General features: G+C 46.9%; 1 protein-coding gene across 7 annotated transcripts in view; it reads right to left on the reverse strand.

Annotated features, from left to right (window-relative positions):
- LOC147029952 (ADAMTS-like protein 1) overlaps window positions 1-21,256 on the reverse strand; it is a 545,848-nt gene extending 524,592 nt beyond the window's left edge. For 6 of the 7 annotated variants that reach the window (XM_085873493.1, XM_085873499.1, XM_085873494.1 and 3 more), the window contains exon 1: window positions 21,115-21,256. The gene's annotated coding sequence lies outside the window, so the exon portion shown is untranslated. The remainder of the gene's footprint in view (window positions 1-21,114) is intronic. The other variant, XM_085873510.1, reaches the window with a different exon arrangement.
- Window positions 21,257-25,967: the final 4,711 nt, after the last annotated feature.

A 25,967-nucleotide genomic window follows, 5' to 3' on the forward strand; every position in this document is an offset into this window, starting at 1 on the left:
TCGCAGCAGCGAGTAACTCAGCGCATCTCGCGCGGTTCGAGGTCTACACCGGGCGAGGGTCCCGGAGGAGCGCATCGCGAGGAGCGAGTTTCGCGCGCCGCACACACAGGCTTCGGGGCCAGGCGTCTCGCCGTCACGGAGGGCTCAAGCATGGCAGAAGGTCGGGGCACGGCGCACGGACGCGTGCCCGTCTTCATTGGAGACGACTTCGAATTGTTTTCTGAACAGTTGGGCTGCTATTTCCACGCGAATGATGTGGACGATGAAGGCAAACGCAAATCGATCTTGCTCGCCTCGCTATCAACGGAGCATTATCGGCTGCCGAGTGATTTGGTAGCACCAGATAAGCCCAGTGATGACGGGCTGTCGTTTCAGGATATTGTGGAGAAGATGAAGGCGCACATGTCGCCGGAGAAGTCATTGCAGCTCGCTCGATACCAGTTCGATCACCTCGCAAAGGGTGCGGAGGAGCGCGTTGCAGATTTCGTGGCACGGGTGAAGCATTCGGCCGTGGCTTGCAAGTTTACGGCAGAGGAGCGTCCAGCGCGACTCAGAGATCGTTTTATTTTGGGGCTGCAAGATGCGAAGATGGTGGCAGCCATTCTGCGGATGCGCGGTGTCGACGTTACATTCGACTCAGCGGTCGGGACTGCTTCAGCTGTCGAGCAGACGCTCACGGATGTCCGTGCCATCGCCGGCCAGGACGTGATGGGTAGTTCCGGCTGGGGCATGTCGGCTGACCCTGGGGTCCACGCGATGACCCAGGTGCCCCAGGTCGCGCGCGCGTCTGGCGGTGCGAGCCGGGGGCGCGCGCCGCAGCGCGGCTGCACCGGGAGTGAAATGGACTTCCAGGGGCGCTGGGGGTGTGGTGGTCCGCACCTGCGACGGGTGTGCCCATATAAGAACACCGTGTGTTTGCATTGTCACAAGGTGGGACACTTGAAGCGTGTGTGTCGGATGGCGGGGGCCGCCGTTAAGGTCTTGGATGGCGAGGTGCGGGACGACCCCAGCGACCTGGGGAGCGGCCTGCAGGCAGGGCATAGCGATCCCGGCGGCCCGGAGCAGGAGATGCAACCAATGTTGAGTCTGTTTTCGATTGGCCGGAGGTGACAAGACCAATCGCGGTGGAGGTCGAGGTGAATGGCGAGCCGATCGTATTTCAAGTTGACACCGGGGCCGCAGTGTCGGTCATGGGCGTGCGGGCGGCTCGTGGTCTTCGCGGTGTTCGCCTGGTCAAGACGACCTTGTCGCTGTGCACGTACACCGGCGAAGCGGTTGCACCGCTTGCGGTGGCAGACGTCTCGGTGGTCTACCGGAGTCGAAGCGCCCTACTCTCGGTGTTTGTGGTACGAGGGGAGGGGCCCGCCCTTTTGGGCCGGGATTGGTTGGCGCACCTCGGGCTGGATCTCCAGTTCGTACCTCCAGGTGCTCCGGTGCCTCCTTCGAGACCCGAGGGCGAGGTTCTGGCGGCAGGAGCCGCAACGATGCAACGGGAGCGGCCGTTCATTGCTTCCTGCGACGATGATGTACGGTTCTGGAGCAACGGGAGCCATGCCAGCCGCGATGAGCTCTCGCGCTTCGGCTGCGCTCATGATACAGTGTGCGCCCGTGTTGTTCAGGAAATTTCAGCAGGGAATTGGAGTGAGCCAGTCGCGTTCAAGAAGTTCGCGGATCGCGACCGTCGGCGACAAGCAGGTCATCGCAGGGTCGCGACGACGACCGAGAGACGGGCACGTGATGTGATTCATGGGTTGCTGTTCGTTGCGTATTTGATTTTCATTGCTCGAGTGATGCAGTTTAGCGTTGTTAAAATAAATGCCGACAGTTGGTGTGTGGGAATATGTTTGGCTGGGATCATTCGATGGGATGTTCGATATGACCGATGTGATATGAAGGCCTTGGGGGCGATCGTGGCAAATAAAGAGGTCTTTTTGGTCTCCAGCTGCGAGGGCAGTCCACGGGTTGTTACCGTCATGTGTGGGGATTATATTGGGAGAACGCGCTGTACGAAAAGGGGAGTTTGCATCTGCACAGACGATGTTCTTGTTGCTTTATGGCATGACTGGATGTGATGTGCGGTTTTGTATGGGATTGCTGGAATTGCAGCCGACTGATTGCCGGTTAGACTCGCGTGTGGGACTCAGAGATCGACTCAGAGCCGGGGCTGGTTCGCTGTTCAGCGTTACCCCCACCCCTGGTTTCGGCAAGGTCAGACGTGCCTGGCGCCCTGGGGCGCAACTCTCTGTTCTCGCCAAAGCCGTTCGGACGTACGTTGGAATCTCGGCTGATTGTAATGCGTGGGTTTGTTATGGGGTTGATGGTGCGCCCAGCCGACGGCACTGTTTAGCGTCACCGCTCAAGGTCAGACGGGTTTGGCGCCGGGCGGCACGAACCTCTATACTCGCCAAGGTCGGCTGCGCTGGCGCCGCGGGGCTTCCAGACAACGAGCTTCCGGGCTCGGAATGTTTATCTGATTCGGGTCTGTCTGGGGGAGATGTGCCACCTTGTCGGCCGGGGGCGTTTGATGGTGCCGGGGGAGGTTCGCTCGGGAGGTCGTCACGACCTCGCCGGAGGGCGTGTGAGCATGAGCTGCCTGGGGGCGCTTCTGCTGCGTAGTGATGCTGTGCTTCCCACCTTGCTTCTTGATATCTGTACGCGGTCAGGGTTTTTTGTGGGTTTGTCGTGCGACTCAGTCTTCGGAACCCGTCCGTTGCAGTTCAACTCGCTCACAGCGACACGTTATATGGTGTGACGTGCCTATGCTTTTAGGTTATTATCGTTTTTGTACCTCTCTGCTTTTATATCATGGTATTCTGTGCCGATTGTGCTTATTATGATGATGGTCATTTTATAATCATAGTTTTAGGAGGGAGGAGTGTGGTGTAGTGGGCCTGCGGGTGCAGGGCGTGATGCGGGGAGCATGGTGGAGGCGTGAAGGAGTGGTTTTGGAGTGGTCACGTGCTTGCACGGGATATAGGAGTGCGCGCCGCCTGAGGCGTGGTGGTAGCCTGTGTTGTCTGTGGAGCCTGGGTAGTCTACAGTGGTGCACATCCGGATACGCAATAAACAGAGTTACGGCAACCCTCACGACTGCGTACCTCACTGCACATCGGACACCACATATTCCACTTTCCTCACTCATATTATTGAACGCCTGTTCATCACAGCTACGAATCGCTGGGTATATTGCAATGCTTATAAACGTCTGGAGACACCAGCGTTTGTGGCTTTATTTAATTTGGGCATATGAATAACCGAGAGAATCTCTTAAACCAAGGATAATTCCAAAATGTAAGCTCCAGGTTTGAAAGTATCAGCAGTTCCGACTCCCCACCCCTTCCCTCAAAAAAGGTGTTGATATGTCCAATTTGGACATTGCACGGGTGTTTCCGGGTGCATAGTTGTATCGACGGCAATTGGTAATCACTTGCTAAGTCAGGCGTTCCGTTGGAATGCTTGAGGGCTTAAGCCACTTACAGAGCTGTACAGTACAGTTCGTGTCCTGATCGGGATATATGCAGTCGACAGTCACTACAAGGTAGAGGTACGTATGCATACAGCACACACGGACGTGGTACATATGGGTAGATTTGGATCTGTACAGACTCTCCGCAGGTGTGTGGACATGCCATGCATGTTACGTGCGCCGTGGTGGCAAAGTTTCATCACGTATCTTATTATATGGAGGTTTTCAGATCTTCCTTTGGCCTCGTGGCTGTTTCTAAAGCATTTGGTTATCCGATTTGCTTTACAAAGGATTCGCTTTGCTTTCTCCCGATTTCTGAACCATTTGCCAAATTAACGATTTCATTTGAGCCTAATTTCTGAGCCCTTTGCCGTGTTAACGTATTTTCTAAATTACCAAGCCAATTTTTTCTTTTCCACCCATCACACGCAGCTGTTTATAAAGAATGTTTGTGATCATCTCAATGAAACGTCTATATAAATGTAACGTCGTTTTTTGGTGAAAGCTACTCAAGGTTTCTGGGTTGTATACAGTTACATACTGTAGTCGGTAATCATACTGACTCCAACCTGCCGATACCTGAAAAATTGCCAATATCGGGCAAGCGTGTGTGTGTGTGCGTGTGTACACTCATATGTGAGAGTTGTTGTTGCCCATCTCCACATGCAGGTGGGGTTCATCAGAAGGTGATAGAGACCAACCAGGTCTCAGTGTGTGTGTGTGTGTGTGTGTGTGTGTGTGTGTGTGTGTGTGTGTGTGTGTGTGTGTGTGTGTGTGTGTGTGTGTGTGTGTGTGTGTGTGTGTGTGTGTGTGTGTGTCGTTGATTGCTATCTACATATGTGGGTTTCAGAATGTGGAATGGAGTCCTCCCAGGGCTGGCTCAAAGCATCCACCTTCATTTCAGTGAGGGGGTCACGATTCATGGACCAAGCTGTAAAGTTTTCTGCTCTCAAAGTTTTGTGCCAAGGGCTCACCGCAGGATGGTCGCTAAGCCACGGACAGCTTCCAACTGTAGTTCGTTTGTAATAATATTCGCAGGGATGGTTTTTAGCTCACCTGTAAAGTAGTTCCAGGGAGCTTATGGGATGGCACGTCATCCGTCCGTCCGTCAATACTTGCAACTTCTTCTCAGAAAATACACATACGATTTCAATGAAATTTGACCACAACCTTCATCACCCGTGATGGCATTAAAAAAAAACGGGATCTGAAGGGGTGAGGGGAGTGAATTACCTCCCCAAAGAGGTGTTTGCTTTCTTCTCAGAAACAATACAATTCATCACCCATGACATACCAAAGTGTGTTCGTGACATTAGAAAAATCTGGGGATTTAAGGGGGGTTTCCCCTCAAAATATGCATTTGCTATCTTCTCCAAAACTGCACATACAATTCTGATGAAACATGACCACAACCTTTATCACCCGTGATGTACCAAGGTTTGTTCATGGCATTAAAAAAAAAAAATCCATTGGTATTTACTTTCCTCTCCATTATATATTTTGTGGGTCATCCATGTCTACCAGTGGTTGCCTGATTATCTTATCCAGCCACGACCAGGTGAGCACCCAGGGGTACTTCCCCTATGTTTAATATCTCTGTGAGGTTCTTTGTCATCATTCTTGTAGGTCCAGCTATCACTGGTACAACTTTGGCATTCTTCAGCTTCCAGGATGTTTTAACTTCGTTCTTGAGGTCTTGGTGTTTGGTCATTATCTTGCTTTCTGCATCGTTTAATCCAAAATCACTGGTATTAACAGATCAATCAGCAATGCCTTCTTCTCTTTTTTTTGCACCTAAGTACGATATCTGGTCGCAACGCTATTTTTCGACGTTCATGCTCGATGGGATCATTCGGTCATACGTGAGCAGTAGGTACTTCCATGTTTTCAGTGATTACTTTTGATTCATGTTCCTACAAATTTTCTGGATGTGGGACAAAAAAGTTTTTGCAGAGTTGCCAGCGGATTACATTATAAACTCTGTTGTGTGGACAGCTGGTTTGACATGAGTTTGATTTTGTGTGTATGTTCAGTCATTAAGCATAACATATTCTCTTTACTAACCCTATCTCCACCCCTCACCTGTTTGTTTGTTTTCTGTCTCTGTCTCTCTTTATATATAGCTCTTCCCACCCCCTCTCCATCTTCCTAGCTTCCCCTCCCTCCTCCCTATTCTCTCCTCTCAACCCCCCCTCCGTCAGCGAAGCAACGGGTTGTATTTACTAGTAAAGATATATGTAAGAAATATATAAAGAAAATATATGTGAGATATGTCTGTTATCAATTATGTAACACCAGTACACAAAATACACCACACAAAACAAGTCCTGGTGAGGGTCTGCAATCTCTGATGGCACTTTTTCTTGTTTCTATTTTAATTGTAATGCTTTTATATGCAATGTTTAGGCTCATAGACGATATTTACAAAAAAAAAAACAATTGTTGATCTTGTTATTTGAAGAAAACCAAAAAAGGTCATGTTTATTTATATTTTTTATATTTCTATACAAAGTTGCAGCTAGTATTGGAGCATTTGTTATTAATAATAAATTCACTCAGAAAATGTTGATTTACTGTTTTTTTGACTTTCCGTCAGTGGGCTTTCCCATCAATAGAGTAGGAAATTAAACAAAGTAAAATACTGGGGAATACTGGGGAAAAATAATTCATGTAGAAGGCCAAATTTTTTTAAAATGCCAGTTGATCATCCCGGCACGCTTACTTTTCGGAACCCGCCTCCTTTTTGTTATTATTTATGATTTTGTCAAACACACCCCCCCCACAAAAAATTGCATTCGTATCCAAAGGAAACTGTGCAGTGAAGCAGCTGCACTGCTTACAAAGTAGCCCCATGAGGAAGTGACTTACTTCCCCAACAGGCGGTGTGACCTTACTGTCCTGATGCAAACGAAACAATAACACAAAAAACTAGAGGGGAAGCACTCGGTAGAGTGCAAAACCTCCACCACCAATACTGCTAGGTCACTCAAGTGAACCTGATATCCTATTCATTCAATTTGACGTCAACAGTGCTCAGAGTTATAGTTTGCATTTTTCCCTTTTACAGACTCAATTCATTCATCATAAGACTAGACTTTACAAACTAGATTCCTTGAGACAGAAATCGATTTTACGTGGGTATATCCACCTGAAGTTCCAAAATCAGCCGTGTTGTGATAATAAAGTGCCATACTGTAATTGGCGGCAACGGTAATTGGGCGGATGTGGCAGCACTGTATATGAAGGTCAATGGCTGGTGTTGACACGTATACCACTTACTCCGTGGAAAGTCATGCTGGAACAGTAATGGTATGTTATATACTATATTAGGAATAATGTACTCTGAGGAATGTAATTGGTATTAGGAGTATGGAGTTTAACTTTGTTATTATGTGATGCGTATGTGGTATTTGCCTTCAGTATTATGTGTACAAGTTATTGTATTTTGTTATTCTTACCCTATGTATATTTATGTTGTTGTAGATATGCGTATGGGTTTTGTGAGAATAAAGCCGATCGAAAAGGTCTATTGTTGATTACGACAACAATAATTTATTCTCACAAAACTTACCTGGTTGGATTGGAACAGAAGAGCGCCGAGGCCTACACTGGAATGGAGCATTTGCTGAGACCAGAGAGGCTGGATTCGGATCCCAGTTCACCCACGGCGGCACAAGAATGGAAACACTGGTTGAAGACGTTCGAAAACTTCCTGGGAGCTCTACCACAGGATAATCTGGATAAGATGAGTCTGCTTACAAATTTTGTCTCACCAAGACTATACGAAACTATATCAGGTCAGGTCAGGTATGGGAGCATGTGCCAGAACAGCGCGTCGCTGCGTCCACTTTCCGCCGGTACTCCAGGGGCCTCCGTCTGGCCATCCCCCAGGCAGATGCCAGGCCCATCCCCATCTCCTTGAGATGATGGTCAACCTGCTGCAACCATGAGGCACGTGGTCGGCCCACTGGCCTCCTCCACTCATGAGACTCCCTCGCTGAGAGAATCTGGTGAGCAGGATCAGCGTCAGGAAAACGAGCCACATGTCCATACAGCCGCAGCTGACGCTCACGGACTATGCAGGTAACAAATCTCATCCGAGTCTCTCTCAGCAACCGCTCGTTGGACACAAAATCCGACCAGCGATAGCCAAGGATTCTCCGAAGAGACCTGGTACCAAAGGAATTAAGTCTCCGTCTCAGATCCTTGGTCAAAGTCCAAGTCTCGCACCCATAGAGCAAGACTGGAAGTACCAAGGACCTGAAGACTCGGACTTTCGTCCTCCCGCACAGGTACCGGCAGCGCCACACCCCATGATCCAGTGAATCCATGACTCCCCAGGCCCGACCCAGACGTCTATTGACCTCCGGCTCACAACCTGCGGAGACATGAATATCACTGCCAAGGTAAGTGAATCTATCCACGACCTCAACATCCTCACCACAAACAGACACAGACAGGACAGCAGCATCCAAGATGTCACCGAAAGCCTGGATCTTTGTTTTGACCCAAGAAATCCGTAATCCCAACGGCTCCGACTCCTCATTCAGCACCTCGAGGGCCCCAAGAGGATGTCTAAAGTCTCCGCAAAGATGACTGCATCATCTGCAAAATCAAGGTCCGAGATCTTGACATTGCCAAACGATGCACCGCAACTTGATCTCTCCGACATCCTCCCAAAAATCCAGTCCATACAAGTGCTGAAAAGTGTGGGGGCAAGTACACATCCCTGACGAACTCCAGTAACAACTGGAAATAAGTCAGAGGCGGTACCACCACACTTCACAGCACTCTCAGTACCAGAGTAGAGTTCAGACATCAGATCGATCAGTTTCGGTGGCACCCCACGAAGACCAAGAATCCTCCAGAGGACATCCCGATTCACTGAATCGAACGCTTTACAGAGATCAACATAGGCTGCAAGCAGCCCCTTGCGAAACTCTCGTCTGCGTTCAGTGAGGACACGAAGAGCAAGGATACGGTCAATCGTTGACCTCTTTGGTGTAAAGCCTGACTGCTCTGGACGCTGGTGCTCAAGCAGATGGTGGCGAACCCTATCAAGAATTATCCGAGCAAAGACCTTGCCCGGCACTGAGAGCAGCGTCACCCCTCGGTAGTTGTTGCAGTCTTGGCGATCACCCTTCCCTTTCCAGAGAGGGACAACAAGGCCCCTCTTCCAGTCAGTTGGGATGATGCCTGTGTTCCAGGCAGAGCACAAAACTGCATGCAACGACACGAGTGCAGCATTTCCACCAGCCTTGAGAAGTTCAGCATGGATGCCACAGATCCCTGGAGCTTTGCCCTGTTTCAACTGGTTCACCGCAGCCCGTGTTTCCACAAGCGATGGTGGACCACAGTTGATTCGAGGGTCAGCAACAGGGATTGTAACACCCTTGACGTCCAACTCGACAGCTGGGGGATCAGCCTGGTACAACCGCTCAAAGTAACCGGCCCAGCGGGCCTTCACTTCAGACCCCTCTGTCAAGAGCCTACCACTCTCTGCTCGAACTGCAGTGCTCCGAGGGATGGGCTTGGATGAACGTAATGCGCGAATTCCCCTGTAAGCGGGACGAGAATCACCTGTCCACAGGTGATGCTCTACCCCCTCACAGATTCCTCGCACATAGGTCTCCTTGTCCACCCTCAGTGCACGTACAGTTTTACGCCTCAGCTCCCTGAACAGCTCAGCTCTGCCATTCAGCCTGGCCCTGCGACTCTGGTCAATGGTATCCAGTGTCCCTTGAGAGACAAAATTCTTCTTTGCCCTGCGGTGAACTCCAAGGCATCCACCGGCAACATCAGGACGGTGGTCTTGAAGGTGCTCCACAACTCTTCAGGACCGCCAAAGCACCCAGACCCGCCAAGTGTCCACTCAGCCTGTTCGCAAACTCCTCAGCTACTCTCTCATCCCTGAGCTTGGCAACATCCAGCCTAGGCTGGGATGGTACCATTCTCCAGGATTTAAGGTGCAGCTTTAGAGTTGCTACAACAAGCCTGTGGTCAGTATTGAGGAACTGAGCACTCCGGTAGACCCTGCAGTTCTGGATCATCCTCCAACGACCGTCAATGAGGACATGGTCAATCTCCTTTGCCACACCGCCAGCGTTAGAATACCAAGTCCAGCGATGAGCTTGCGGGCGCTGGAAACCATGAACCAGCCACCCTAAGTCCATGACTTCTTGCAAAGTCAAGGAACTTAGTGCTATTCTGGTTCATAGTTCCTGACCCATGGGGACCAACACACACCTCATAACCATCCCTATCAGTTCCAGTCGATGCATTGAAATCCCCCAAGACTAGAAGTGTATCTCGTCTGGGGCACTGATCAACCACAGACTCGAGTGTGGCGTAGAATGCATCCTTCACGGTAAGATCACTCGCCTCAGTCGGAGCATAAATAGAGACTAGGGAAATGACACCTAAGGAGTGGCAGAATCCTTAATCTCATAATACGCTCGTTGACCGGTGTTACCTCAATTATCATTGGGGTCAGCTTATTGGACACAGCTACAGCAACTCCTTGGGTATGGTAACCATCAGAGCGACCAGACCAATAGTAGGAGTAACCACCCACCATTATCTCGCCGCAATCCGGTCTCCGAACCTCAGAGAGAGAGCTGCAATCCCGATGTCCAAACGCTTGAGCTCAGATGATAACAGAGACAGGTGATCATCCTCTCTTAGGGATAGGACATTCCAGGCACCCACCCGAAGGGACCGCCTCAGGTTAACCCAAGGAGACCGCCGTCTGGTGGGACGACACCTCAGCACCACTCCGAAACACTCTCCCGCAATCTGACCCAGGGATGTTACCCCGTGGTTTCCCTCCTATCAAAGATTGGGGGTCGAGAGGCTTTGCCCCAATCCCATCATCCGGTGAGCTGCCCTGCGAGAGAAGCTGCACAGGAGGTACTCCCACGGAGTGGGTTTCAGGCCACAACGTTTTTGCGTTTTGCGGAATGAAGCGTTTTACGGTGGCTGGAGTGCAAATCCTGCCACCAACCTCCTAATAAGAAGTAACCCAACTGCAGGAGGACGTCCGCAGACACAGTTGGGCACTAGATATGGATGGCCGTTGGCTCACAAGGAGCTCCTCCGCCCTTTGACAGGTTTTGTTTTTAATCCTGCTGGGTGTCCATATCCAAACACCCTCCTCACCAGAAAACCTGGTGGGGGAGACGGTTTAGTCGCCGACAACCCGACCATGGAACAGGTTAGTACAGGTTTACATGGTACCTGTAGCAGGTCACAGATCGAACCTGACCTGACAAAAAATATCAGATCAGACAAAAAATAATATATCAGAGTGTACCATTTATGATGAGGCTATCCGTACTTTACAGTCACAGTACGTAAAGCCCACTAATGAAGTGTTTGCACGCCATCGTCTTGCAACTCGCTGCCAGCAGGTCGGAGAGTACTTAGATGAATACCTTCTGACTGAAAACGTTAAGTAAAGAGTGTAACTTTGGGGGTGTAACAGCAACTCAGCATTGCGAAGAATCCATCAGGGATGCCTTCATTAGCGGCCTGCAGTCACCACTGATCAGACAACGTTTATTAGAGAATAAGACTTTAGATTTAGCTACCATGTTTGATCAGGCGAGATCTCTAGATTCAGCCCAAAGAAATTCAGAATCCTATTGTGTTATTCAACCCTCCCGTTCATTGGGTGCTGCCTCATCCAATCAGAATACCGGTGAAGTGGAACCCACAACTGTAATGGCTGCTACGGGTGTTAAATGTTTCTTTTGTAGTTTTTTTAAAACACCCACGTGTAAAATGTCCGGCACGAGAGGCTGTGTGTCATAAGTGCCAGAAAAAGGGTCATTTTGCTAAGGTGCGCCGTAGTACTTCATCAGTAGCTACTGGTGCTTGTGCAACTTCCTCTGATCAGGCAACACTAGTGGCTGTGTCTTCTGCCGCTGCCCCAGGGGTGTTATCAAAGGCGGTTGTGAGGGTCACGCTCAATGGAGTGGAATTGGATGGCCTTATTGATAGTGGTAGTTCAGAAAGTTTTATCCATCCCGACCTCGTTAAGTGCCATTCCTTAAGTGTACATCACACCCAAGGCAATGTTTCCATGGCATCCACTTCCTTCACCGCTCAGACATCAGGGTTCTGTCGAGTCAATATCAAAGTAAACGGTCGGTGCTACCAAGATGTGCGTCTGTCCATACTCCCTCAGCTGTGTTCAGATATAGTTTTGGGCCAGGATTTTCAGGGACTGCATGATAGTGTTACACTGACGTATGGAGGTAGTTTGCCTCCTCTTGTTATCTGTGGACTCAGTACAATGTGTGTTGACCCTCCAGAACTGTTTGCCAACTTGACAGCTGATTGTTATCCTGTTGCTGCTCGATCACGCCGGTACTCTCCCGATGATCGTAAATTCATTGAAAAGGAAATTCAAAGGATGTTGAAGGAAGGTATTATATAGCCCAGTAACTCCTCTTGGCGTGCACAGGTTGTTGTCGTTAAGAACGAAACTCACAAGAAACGCTTAGCCGTGGACTATTCAGAAGCTATCAACAAATTTACACTTCTTGACGGGTATCCTCTGCCTCGTATAGATGACACTGTTAACAAGATTACTCAATACCGTGTTTTAGTACGATTGACCTCAGTAGTGCGTATCATCAAATCCCCATCAGAAATGAAGATAAGCCATACACCGCGTTTGAGGCCTGTGGACGCCTTTATCAGTTTGCTCGGGTTCCCTTTGGCGTCACCAACGGAGTGGCTTGCTTCCAACGTATCGTGGATTCATTCATCCAAGAAGAAGAACTGGTTGGAACATTTGCTTACTTAGACAACATTACTATTTGGAGCATGACTCAGGAAACTCTCTGCCCATGGTATTCAAGGCCATCTCCACTCATGGCTCGCAGACTTCCTCTCCTGTCGCAGTCAACGTGTGGCCCTAAATGGAGTTCTTTCATCCCCTCTTCCTGTGCAGGCTGGAGTTCCTCAAGGTAGCGTTCTGGGCCCTGTTCTTTTTCTGGTTTTCATCAATGATCTCTCGGACTCTCTGGAAAATCCTCTATTTCTCTTTGCCGATGACTCAACCCTCTGCCGTACCATCTGTCATCCCTCAGCCCGGCAAGCAGCAGCTTCTTCGCTCACTGCAGATCTGGATAAAATCACAAACTGGTCCAACACGTGGAACATGTCTTTCAATCCAGACAAATCTCACACTCTCACTATGTCTCTTCGAAAGGACCGTTTACAAAACCCCCCCATCCACTTTCTCAACAATCCTCTGGAAGAAGTCTTTTCTTTCAAGCTTCTGGGTCTCACTATCTGCCATGACCTTTCCTGGGAAAGTCACATTTCCAACCTTGCCTCAAAAGCCAGTCGCCGACTGGGAATCCTCCGTCGTGCAAAGTCCTTCCTCGGCCCTCTTGAGCTCCTGACCACTTACAAAGCTTTTGTCCGTAGCCTGATGGAGTACTGCTCTCCCCTCTGGGCTGGTGCTCCTGCCTCCCACCTTTCTCGACTTCACGCTGTCGAAACCAGGGCTTTTAAGATCATTGGCATCTCCCGCAATGAAGCTGAGTCTTTGGGCCTCTCACTCAATCACCGCAGGTTGGTCGGTGGTCTTTCTGTCTTCTACCGACTCCTCTCCAGCCTTGCCCCCTGCTCTCTCTGCGATTTGTCCCAACCACATTTCCACAGGGCGCTCAAGGTCCGCCAACAACCCCCTTCTGGTAAAACTACCAAAATCACGAATCACTGCTCATCTTCACTCTTTCATTCCTCTTTTTTCCCGCCTTTGGAATAAACTTCCTCACTCTATTCTTTCCCATTCTTCCCTTCAGGCTTTCAAAACAGCTGTTCACCACCACCTCTTATCTTCCCCCATCCAAATCCTCGATCTTTTCTACCCCCGATAATCCACCCAAGCCCACTTCCTTCAATTCTCCTGCTTTCCTTCCTGAAAGTCCCTTTAATGTCCATCTTCCCCTCGCCATGTTCCCCGTCCCATCCCCATCCCTCTCCCTTCCACAGTTCACCTTTGTCTGTTCCCCAATGTTTTGTCCCTTCCACTCCCGCCCCTCTTGTCTCATGCCTCCTTGCTGTGAGTTGTGTGTTAGCTCTCATACGAGCCTCGACCAAGGTATACAAAAAAAAAAAAAAAAAAAAAAAAAAAAAGGAAGAGCATGATACTAATCTCACGAAATTTCTTGAGGCTGCTAAGAGAAAGAATATAACTTACAATGAAGACAAATGCATCTTTTCAACTAACAGGCTCAGTATTCTCGGATATGTGGTGGAAGGAGGGGAAATACGCCCGGATCCTGAACGACTCCGACCCTTGCAGGACTTGCCTGTGCCTCGGGACATGAAATCGCTCCGACGCATCCTTGGCTTCTTTGCCCATTATTCACAGTGGATATATGACTACTCAAGCAAGATCCGCCCACTGTGTGCCACTACTACATTTCCCATGACAAGGGAAGCAGAAGCAGCTTTCCATCTACTTAAGCAAGACATTGAAGGTTCAGTGGTGAGGGCGATTGACGAATCCGTACCCTTCGAAGTTGAGACCGATGCTTCGGATGTGGCAATTGCTGCAGTCCTCACCCAGGCAAGACGTCCGGTAGCCTTCTTTTCCCGAATCCTTCAGGGACCCGAATGTCGTCATGCTTCTATTGAGGAGGCCCAGGCTATTATTGAAACAGCTCGCCACTGGAGACAGTATTTGACAGGCAGACATTTTACTATAAAGACAGATCAACGATCAGTGAGCTATATGTTTGATAAGCAGCATAAAAATAAGATAAAGAATGATAAGTTCATGCGGTGGAGGATGGAATTATCTTGCTATGATTTTGACATTGTGTATCGTCCTGGTCGAGAAAACATTCCCTCTGATACATTCTCCAGGTCTTATTGTGGGATGGCATGCCACGATCGACATTCACTGTTTAACCTCCACAAAGCCTTGTGCCACCCAGGGGTTACCCGCTTATACCATTTTGTGAAATCTAAGAATATGCCCTACTCTGTGGAGGATGTCCGGCAGGTTGTTGGATCTTGTAGAATATGCGCAGAATGCAAGCCCAAGTTTCACCAACCAGATAAGACTCGACTCATAAAAGCTACTCAGCCATTTGAGCGTCTCAATATAGATTTCAAGGGGCCTCTTCAGAGTACAGATAAGAATCAGTATTTTCTTAACATTATGGACGAATATTCACGGTTTCCTTTTGTATTTCCTTGTGCCGACATGACCACTTCCACGGTTATCAAGTGCCTCTGTCAGCTGTTCGCTATTTTCAGAATGCCGGCTTACATTCATTCGGACCGGGGACCCTCCTTCATGAGCAAGGAACTACAAGACTTCCTTGCCAGTAAGGGGATCGCTGGTAGCAGAACTACTAGCTATAATCCTCAAGGGAATGGCCAAGTGGAGAGGTTCAATGGTACCATTTGGAAGGCAATCACAACGGCTCTAAAATCCCGTAATCTACCCATCAAATGCTGCAGACTGTTCTGCCTGATGCTCTCCACTCAATTCGTTCACCGTTCTCTACAGCAACCAATGCTACCCCTCATGAAAGACTTCTGAACTATTCTCGTCGTTCTTCCTCGGGAGCCTCGGTGCCTACTTGGCTCTGCAATCCTGGGCCAGTCCTGCTGAAGCGTCACGTACGCACGAATAAAACTGATCCCCTTGTGGATGAAGTCGACCTCCTCCAAGCAGGACCCCACTATGCCCATATTCGCTACCCAGATGGCAGGGAAACTACGGTCTCTGTTAGACACTTAGCCCCAATTGGAACCCCATCCAAGAGTGAACCCCAAATTCTACCTCAGGCTTCTGAAGAAAATGTAATTCCCCAGGGTAGTCCCCAAGACGCACCCTGCTCAGAGGGGGATGATCTCGTTCCTGATATGGTTCCTGCAACTCCACAGCAATCAGATGCTGTGGATAACCCTCCAGTGCCAAGAAGATCCGGTCGCACCATTCGTCCTCCTATTAGACTAGATTTATAGAGATAGATATCTCGGAAGGGGGTGAATGTTGTGATAATAAAGTGCCATACTGTAATTGGCGGCAACGGTAATTGGGCGGATGTGGCAGCACTGTATATGAAGGTCAATGGCTGGTGTTGACACGTATACCACTTACTCCGTGGAAAGTCATGCTGGAACAGTAATGGTATGTTATATACTATATTAGGAATAATGTACTCTGAGGAATGTAATTGGTATTAGGAGTATGGAGTTTAACTTTGTTATTATGTGATGCGTATGTGGTATTTGCCTTCAGTATTATGTGTACAAGTTATTGTATTTTGTTATTCTTACCCTATGTATATTTATGTTGTTGTAGATATGCGTATGGGTTTTGTGAGAATAAAGCCGATCGAAAAGGTCTATTGTTGATTACTACAACAAGCCGCAATTATAATTTTGGCATGTTTTTTTGTTGGAAATCACATAACATGTAGAAATGCAAAAAAATAAAAACATTAAAAAAAAAAAAAAAAAATCGAAATTTTGTTGAAAAAAAAGTTGCAAAATTTTCTAAAGTTTTTTTTTTCTCGAACAATTTTTTCTTTTTTTGGGGTTGGAAATCACTTAAAACATGTAGAAATGCAAAAAAACAAACAAATCTTTTTTCAAAACGGCCACCATAGCGGCCATATTGGACTTTGGACCAAGTCCAAAATCTAATGGCATGATCCTTGGACCATACCTAATCCCCCCACCAAGTTTCGTCGAAATCCGTCGAGGAGTTTTTCCGTAATACTGTTCACAAACAAACAAACAAACAAACAAACAAACAGACAGGGGTGAAAACAGTAACCTCCGTCCATCTTCGATGGCGGAGGTTAATTAAATAACAAAACAACAAACTAGAAACGAGAATGAAACACAGTGAGTTAGAAAGGTTCATCTTCTCCATTTTTGACAGATGGATGAAAGGAAGGACATATCAAATATTGAAGCAGCTTGCACCACCTAAAAATCCATAACTTCATGTACGACTCTTGAACCATTCTTTGAATTGATAATTTTCCCAATGTCACCAGTGAGTTTTTATACCAAGCAGCAGCGCCGAGAGCTGTACTGCCACCTTCCGTTCACTGCCGCTTTCCATTTCCATGCGTGATATGCGAGCAACACTGATCTGTGTGCACGTCTGCAGACGTAAGTTCCATCGCAGCTGCTGCAGAAAAATTCAGTGCACGCTTCTGATTAAAATGATGCAAAGTACAACTGGTTTTAAAACTAGAAAATTCTGTGACGAATGTAGAATGTAGACAAATTTTGTGAACGTGATGAATCATTTTCATGATTTAAGCTTCATTTTTGAAGATGGTTTTCACCCGAATGCAAATTCGGACGGGAACTTCGAGTCCTGAAACTGTGATTGGCAACGCTCGCTATGTGATGTTTTCTCCAATATCGCTCATGGAGAGTTGAACTTGGGAGCACTGGTGAATCCACATCCCACATATGTAGATCTGTGTATTAAATGTTTACTGCAGATCCATGTGGAAAGATAGCAGAGCCAATCATGTTAATATGGACAAAGTGTGTAGCTTTTTATATTTTTCCATATATTTAATATTATATTTGTTTAGAACTGTGCATTGTATTTATAATAGGCTTCGTGAGTGTGTACATAACGTGTCAGATATATTGTTACGAATCTGGAAGCCATTTGCACACAAACAGTCAGCAGTCCCCGTAGCTCAGTTATCGCGATAAGTATATGTTATAGTTAGGGTTCCATCCCCTATGTCTAACGGGAGGGAATTACATGTGTGCACTACGAAGTTTCTTTATAGTTTTTTTTTTTTTTTTTTACATCTTGAGGCCGCATAACGCCAACAAATCTTCTTCGCTCTTCACCTCAGGGCTGGCTCCACCTTAGCCAGATGGAGTGTTCGGTCCGACCATTGAGGGGCGGCCACTAGTCACCCGACAACCCCTCGTCCAATCCGGAGGCGAGTTCCTCAGAGCAGTTCCCTCGACCCGCGGGGGAGAGGAAGGATAAGAGAAGGTGGCGAGTCGTCGTCAAGAGAGAGAAGAAGCAGTTGCAGATTAATCGTTAAGGCCCGGTCACACCTTGACGTTTTAGCCAGCGATGGCAACGTGTTAAAATTTATGTAAAACGCTGGCTTACGTTGAACTTTTGATGTTTTTTTTTTTAAAGATTCGGACGTATTCATAGCGACTTGGTCTTATGTATAACGCATTGGTAACAACACAGAACGTTCGTTGTGTTATAGATAACTTATACCAACGAATGCTGAACCTGTTGTCGGCCTACACAACCGATGCCCACCGATAGTCTAACTTAGGCATAGCGCGTTGCACGCATCGCCGACGATGTCGTGACGTAGCCTATTAAAAGGCTGATGCACAACGATTCGAATCATAACTGCCGTAGAAATGGAAGGGTCAACATCGCGGTCACACCTTGGCGATCTTGCCAGCGTATGCCGACGTAACAAAAAGTGTGTCTAAAACGTTGGGGCACGTCGAATACAGTATGAGTAAGTTTGGTATGCGCGAGTAGAACGCTAAAGTACGCTATCATACGTCGTAGTAAGTAGAGTACGTCAAGAAATTTTAAACATGTTCAAAATTTTACGACGTACTCGGCGTATGACACACGTTCCGCATGCGATGGGGATAAGTTTTACACACGATATGTGGACGCTTACACACGTCCACAAAGGCTACTTATAAGCTACTCATAAGTCGAAACACGTCGCGGTAATGTCTTTTTTACGCGAAACTTATTTCTAACTTATGTTTGACGTGCTTTGAACCAATTCTTTACGTAGTCCCAACACACATCGACGTATGTAGACGTATTCCAATGACGTCTTCCGGTCGACAAAAAAAATAAATGAACGTGTTTCTAGCTTACAACTGCCATATAAAGACGTGTTCCCAGCGGTTTTGGGAATTGGTATATAAAAATGCTGCTCATAAAAGGGGAACCCAACAGTGTTTGAGTCCTTTTTGAGTCGATGTCCATGTCAGCAGTAACAGTATCAGTAACAGTATCAGTATCAGTATCAGTATTAGTAGTAGTTTGTTCATGTTGGCAGTAGTAGGTGAGTGTGAGGGGGAGGGTGTGGGTTATGATGGATCGTCCTTGCGTTGAACGATTTAACGATTTAAATGATAAACTCAACAATTTAAATGGCTGCATCTCCACTATTGAAAGTAGACGCTTGCGCTCAACAATTGGATTTTTTTTTTACACTCAATGACTTTTAAACGGTACCACTCAGCTAGTTTCATTGTTTACAATGAACGGTTAAAATTGCTCTGACTCGCCTTTGTTTTTTGACGCTGGCGCTCGGAAATTTTAATCGTTTCTATTGAACGTGCTAAATCGCTCAAACCCCACTATTGAAAGTAGACGCTTGCACTCAACAATTGGATTTTTTTGACACTCAACGACTTTTAAACGGTACCACTCAACTATTTTCATTGTTTACAATGAACGATTTAAATTGCTGTCAATCGCCTTTGTTTTTTGACGCTGGGGTTTGGAAATTTGAAGGAACGTGTTAAAACGCTCAAACTCGACTATTTTAAATAGACGCTGCCGATGGACAATTGGAATCATAGCCAAGCTAGACATCGAAGTGTAAACATCCTCGTCATGCCGAAGAAAAGTTTGAAGAATGCTGCAAATAAGTGTCCTGGCCGTGGCCGTGGACGCTGACGCAAAGACGATCCATTATACCGACGTCTTTCAGCCTACGAGTAACTTAAAAGTAACGTCTGTCGATGTGTGGCAACGATCGCGTAACGTGCCAACAACACGTTAATCATAGGTTAGAAATAAGTTTCGGGTACGCTAAACATTACCTCGGCGTGTCTCAACTTATGATTAACTTACAAGTAGCATGTGTTGACGTCTGTCAACGATCGCAGACCGTGCATACAACTTGTGGCCAGCGTAGCGGAACGTGTGAGTCATACGCCGGCATACGTCGTGAAATTTCAAGCATGAAAAAAATTTGAGGACAACCAAAAAGTACAACGTTTAAAGCCAACGTACAACGACGTATGGCAGTGTTTTTCAGCGTGCTCTCAATGTTATCAAAACTTACCCATAACGTATTCAACGTGTGCCAGCGTTTTAGAAAAAAAATTCAAAAATCGGCATACGTTGGCTAAAACGTCAAGGTGTGACCGGGCCTTTACATGAAGCTTGCCCGGAGCACCACCAGTGGAATTATTAATAAGTGTGTTGCTCTCATTCGGCTTGCCTTTGCTGGAAGAAGAAGCCTCGTCGCCTGCTACGTTCTTGTCTTGCCCGCTGGCGTTCTCGTCTATCCACGGGTGCTCGTCTCGTCTGGTCCGTTCTCGTGCTGGCTGGCATCCGTTGCGTCAGTCCTGGTCCCTGGTGCTTGGTGCGGCGACGGATGTGTGGGTTAGAGTCCCCCCCGAACCAGCTCGTCTCGACCAGACCGCACGAGGCGGACAAGTGCCAGCGTAGGCTTCTACCCTCAGCTCGCCTTCCCTCCCGAGCTGAAGGGCCAAATAAATTCCGCGGCCACCATTTCCGTGTGTGTGTGTGTGTGTGTGTGTGTGTGTGTGTGTGTGTGTGTGTGTGTGTGTGTGTGTGTGGGTGTGGCACCAGTCTGTTAAGTGGAATTGTTAAATGCTTTTTGCTCACTGTACATTGCCTGCATCGCTTTTATTTGGAAAACTCTGCTCTTTGTGCCCCCCTGCCCCACCCCCCCCCGATAAATAAACCCCCAATTGTTCAATGTTCCAGCTCATTGTCTGTCACTTTCTTTCATTGACCCAGCACGGTGCGTATTGAGAATTAGTGAGGCCGTTTGGGCCGGTAAGTTGTCATTGGGACCGGCGCGACCCGTGACCTTTCGGACTTATCCGAGAGTCACGACCTAAATTCTGGGTGTTCGGTGGGAGACGGCTCTAATGCTCCACCTCGTGGTCGTTTATCGCCACCGAACCCCGGGCCACAACAATATGACCCACGTCATATTTGTTTGGGGGTACAAAACTGACATATCTGGTATATGTGACTCATGTAATTTTTTTGAAGGGGAGGGGTGAGATGGGGGAGGTTAAAAAAATAATAATAATAATAATTAAAAATTGCGATGTCAGGTACATGATTTGTCGGGTACTAAAAACCAATGGGCATTTTAAAAACAACAACAACAACAACAACAACAACAACAACAACAAATAAAAACGTCCTCCTTAGTTTTCTTTTTTTTATCCAAACGATCAAGTGGTATTATTTTTTTTTGACCAAAGCTTGCAGTCCCGAATTTCTAACATTTCAATCATTTGAGACGTCTCGTATGCCAACGTTACATATTATCAGCCTTTGAAATGTTCTTGCTGTATCCAGGCAACCATCTTCACATGGAGACCAAAACTTCGATTTGCTGAGGTAACGTCAATGCGATGACTAAATACATAATATTGACATGTTTTATTGATATAATAAATAAACGTACGTAAAACCAAGCACTTGAAAACGAAATGAAATAGAATAATACAAAAAGGAGACGGACCAAACCGAACGGAAAACTCGGCCGTCCTGCCTACAAAGCCTCACAAACGCAGGAAAAGGCACACGAAGATAAATAAACCTCATTAAAAAAAAATAAACTCACCTTTGTCAAAGGGAGAAACCCGGTGTAAAATGATTTCAAAATGGAAAAATACCAATAATAAATCACAAAACAATGTCGATGAATAAGGATGCAGAAGATGCTCGCGCAACATTCTCAAAAGACCAGTCACCAGATGACGCACTTCACCGATCACGTGATATTTCCTTGGAAGAAAATGATTCGTAAATTCAAAAATCATGTGAAGTAAAAAGAAAATACTTACCTTCGTCAATGAAATCGAATCGCTGATCCGATTTTAAAGATCGTGAAATAAACACGAAGTTGAGAGAAAAAAAAAAAACTCAGGAGTACGTGAGAAAACAAGATGGCGAAAACACATTGTAGCTTTCAAAATAAATTGAACACTCCACAAATGACTCGGGGCATTTCCCCCGGAGATGATGAACCCTGAATGGGGATGTGTCATGTGCAAATTACGAAGGAAACAATGGAAAATGTAACCAAGGGTCTGTTGGACCCGAGCCGTGCAGTCTCAGGGTAGCAATTATATTAAATGGAATTTAAATTATTCCCGTTAAAACTGAATGGAATAACATTAATATTACACCACAGAAATGTTGTAAAAATTCCACTTGAGGGTCACATGAAAGGGCGTGCAAATATAGATTGTAATAAAAAATTTATAGCACATCAATAAATCCGCCGGGTCCATTGGCCACCGCCTATGTGCATGCGGGGGTAAATTTTAAAAATGGGGCCAACACCCCCTGGGCGATCACCTGGTAGAATAATGACACTGAGGAGGAAGTCAACGTGGGACGGAATCAGCAAAATGTACCAATGAACCAATGTTATATTGCAAATACCTATTTTGGGGGGCAACTCCCCCCCACCCCTGGAAATACACTTCAACCCCAATTTTTTAAAGAGCATGAGCAGGCTGGAGTACATCACGAGTGATGAAGGTTGTGGTCCAGTTTCATCGAAATTGTCTGTGGTTTCAGAGAAGAAAGCAAATGCATATTTTGAGGGGCAACCCCCCCCCCCACCTCCCCAGTAAATCCATGAGACCCCGATTTTATTGATGGTACGAACAAAATTTGGTACATCCTGCTTGATGAAGGTGTGGTCAAGTTTCATCGAAATTGTGTGTGTAGTTTGAGAATAAAGCAAATACATATTTTGGGGGAAACCACACCCTCACCCCCATTTCCCCACCACCCCTCCCCCATAGACCTCCTTCGACCCAGATTTTTTTTTAATGTCGTGAAGAAACGTAAGTACATCATGGGTGATGAAGGTTGTCGTCAAGTTTCATCGGGATTGCATGTGTCATTCCTGAGAAGAGAGGAAATACCTATTTTGGGGGCAACCCCCATTAACCCCCTTCGGGCCCGATTTTTGAAATGCCATGAACAAACTTTGGTACATACAGGGTGCTGAAAGTTGTGGTAAAGTTTAATCTAAATCGTATGTGTCATTTCAGAGAAGTTGCAAGTATTTGTAGACGGACAGACGGATGGACGGATGGGCGGATGGACAGACTGACGATGTGTCATCCAATAAGCTCACCAGAACTGCATTACAGATGACCTGAAAATTACATAAATGGCAACAACAAAATATGTGAAACAAAAACTAAAAGTGAGTCATTTAAATGATATTGTTTCGGTATCGGCACATGCGCTGGGCTCACAAGGTGCATACTCGGAACCGCCCCCACTAAAGACCGTGAGGCTCCCAGACCACGGATAACTGCGCACCCCGACAGGTTGTTCAGCAACTGCAGACGCCGGCAAAAAGCAATTACACTGAGCAGGGTCCTCACGCCCACAGTCGTATTACCTACTCATTGGTACAACTACCAGAGCCAGGGTCCAACGCCTTCAACTCACACCCGAGTAATTATTACGGCCGAGCGGAACCATGAGTGCAGCGTTGGCTCATCATCAGAGCCAATCAGTGGGGCAAAAACTTGCCATCTATCAATTATGAACATGTTATGTCAGACTAATGAAAGAAAGGACATAAACGAGGAACATTTGAAAGATAAGTTATTTATGTACACACACACAAGTAGGCAATCATCAAACACCTCTTTACAAGCAAGCAACAGCCATTTTTATTTACACAGGCAGGCAATCAACAAGCAATCAAAGGCGAAAGATAAAAGACAGGCACAAAAAATATGACTTACCCCAAATACATATTTCTCTCTTTTTCAAACTTACTTAGACAACAGATATGGCACCATCATTCATTCCATGAAGAAGGAGACGAGAATAAATGAGAGAAAGAAGCAGAGCGAAGTATGCAGTCTACTACTCCCTTACCTCATATAACCAAGTGGGTTTGCGTTGAGCCAAATAATGTGAGGGGGTAGGGGGGGTTAGGAGGATGAGATGTTGGGTGGTGGATTGTCAGTGTTGGTGTCAGAAGCATGTGATATGAGTGTATATCGAGTTGCACGATACCCCAGGAACTTTACCACGCCCCTTGGCTTGTGGGCCGCTCACCTCCAGTCCCGGCATGACTTGCTCCTGCACCTTGTATCCCAGTGTGACCTGCACTCCGACAAATAATCTCCCAACAAGCAGTCTGAGATGTACTCGCGCCCCTGGTGCATCAACAAACAGCCCCCGGGCCATGGACAACAGCCACAAACCGAGCCGAGTCTTGGCCTTTATAAGTGCCACACCGGGGGTGGCTTTGAGGGAGCAAACTTCATGCGAGCATCTTTCCCATTGTTGTGTGCTCGACGGGGGTGGGTGCAAATGATCGTGCTGTGGAAAATCCCCGCGTCATTCCGTCTGATGCACCCGCGCCCTCGCGGCCCGGGTGCAGTGAGGGAGTGCCCCCGCGCTCTCCTTCATGCACAAATGTTCCTTTGTACTGTGTACGTTTTTGAAAAGCATTGTCCCACATGACAAATATTGGAATAGAGAGAAGGAAGAATGTGGGAAGGTAATTTGACCGGTCGGAAGATTAATTGCCTGTGGTGAGGGAGGGATGAACAGATGGCTAATTGTGAATTATAAAAGAATGAGTGGATCTAGTGGTGAGAGAGATAGATACAGACGGACCGAAGGAAGAGAATAAACCGACTGCGGGGTTGAATAGAAGACCGAGGAGATGAAGAAGGGGATGTTGAATTGAGGTTTGGTGAAGCAGATTGTTGGTGGATTGAAAGGTCGAAAGCGGGTAGAGAAGGGGAAGATCACACCAGGGATACAGAGACCATCCTCTCCACACATTTCCTCCCTTAAACTCCCGGATCCAGGCCAAGGATCTACCTACACACAAACTAAGAAATAACTAATGTTGGCTAAAACTGTAACATGATACTTCGTCTTCAGAAACAAGGAGTTTGCAGTTAAAAGCATTTGTTTCCAGCAACAAAGACGTTGAGTACTTTGTTACTGCAGCATGGGATATGCCACTGGGATGGGATATGCCACTGCAGCAGTAACCCTTGACAATATTCATGAGACTCTTTCATTGTATGACATACCATGGGAAAACTGTGTCAGCATTTGGTGTTGATAAAACAAGTGCCAATCTGGGCAAGATAAATTCCATGAAGTCAAGAGTAATGGAACAGGCTGCATCATGCTACTTTGTTTGTTTGCCCATCTGATGCACAACCTTGCCTGTAAGGCATCTGATGCTTTCAAAATCTGAGATAAGCTTTGATGTGGAGGTCTTCTGTGTCGATATGCTTTATTGATTTGACAGGTCAACAAAGAGAAAATCTGCATTGTCTGATTCCTGCGCCTTTTGCGATGCAAGCCACAGAGGTGTATTTAAGCTTGTCAATACAAGATGCCTACGCTTTGAAAAGAAACATTGACTTATTTCAAGGAAGCAAGAGCTACTTTAAGTTCAATTGAAGGCCTGGTGTTGGGTTAATGGTTAGGTGGTTGTCTTAAGATCCTAGGGCCTAGGGTCTTGAGGATCTTGAGTTCAACCCCCTGTCAGCCATTGAATTACCACCGGGTGTGGTTGACTCAGCCTGTCATCCTTCTAAGGTTGACAAAATGAGTAGCAGTGTACTAGTAACAGGGGGCACTGCATTAGTGGTACAGCCAGCAGCCCCCTGCTGGTGATGCTACATGCAGACCTTGCGCTGCGTAAGGAGTCAATTGTGATTTATGAGATGCAGGACTCATTTTGAAAATCATATAACAGATTTTCATAACAGACAGAGATCTATCTCATGTTGTTCAGGTCAGTTCAGTTCAGTGTTGCTGGTGTTTACTACCTTTAACCAGTTCCTTCAAAGAAAGGGCCCATATATCTTTGCTGTGTAACCAGAAATGGTGTCATTCACGAGGAAGCTATAAGCAAAGTTTGTTACTGCTGAGACAATAACAAATGGGTTGCCAGTTGTGACAGATGTGGACTCCACACCAGATGACAATCAACTAACTGATGACAACGTATTCATTGGTCAAGCACCAAGAGAAAAATTTGCCAACCTTGAAGAAGAGGGAATCATATCTCCTCCTTTGTGTTCAAGCACAAGGCTGTGAGTAGCATCATTTTCTGAAGGTGCAGCTGTGCTGCTGATGCAATGCCCCAATTACCAGTGCACTGGTGCTCAATTCGTTGACCTCAGAAAGATGACAGGCTGAGTCAACACCACCTGGTGTTAATTCAATGGCCGACAGGGGTTCAAACTCAGGACCTTAAGATCCCAAGCTAGCCACTCTTACCGCTAAGCCAACACCAGGCTTTGGGACACATCTCACCAACAGCGGAAAACCTTCTTCAAAGGTGTGAGAAAGTTCTACACCACTGCTGCGACAGAAGCAATGAAGAAGCCTCCATGAAATTATGACTATGACATGCTGAAACATGCATGGTTTGTCAGTTTTGTGACATGACTCATC

Source organism: Eptatretus burgeri, chromosome 3, assembly GCF_056783735.1.
Source record: "Eptatretus burgeri isolate ZD-2024b chromosome 3, Ebu_testis_v1, whole genome shotgun sequence".
In the NCBI taxonomy this organism is placed as follows: domain Eukaryota; kingdom Metazoa; phylum Chordata; class Myxini; order Myxiniformes; family Myxinidae; genus Eptatretus; species Eptatretus burgeri.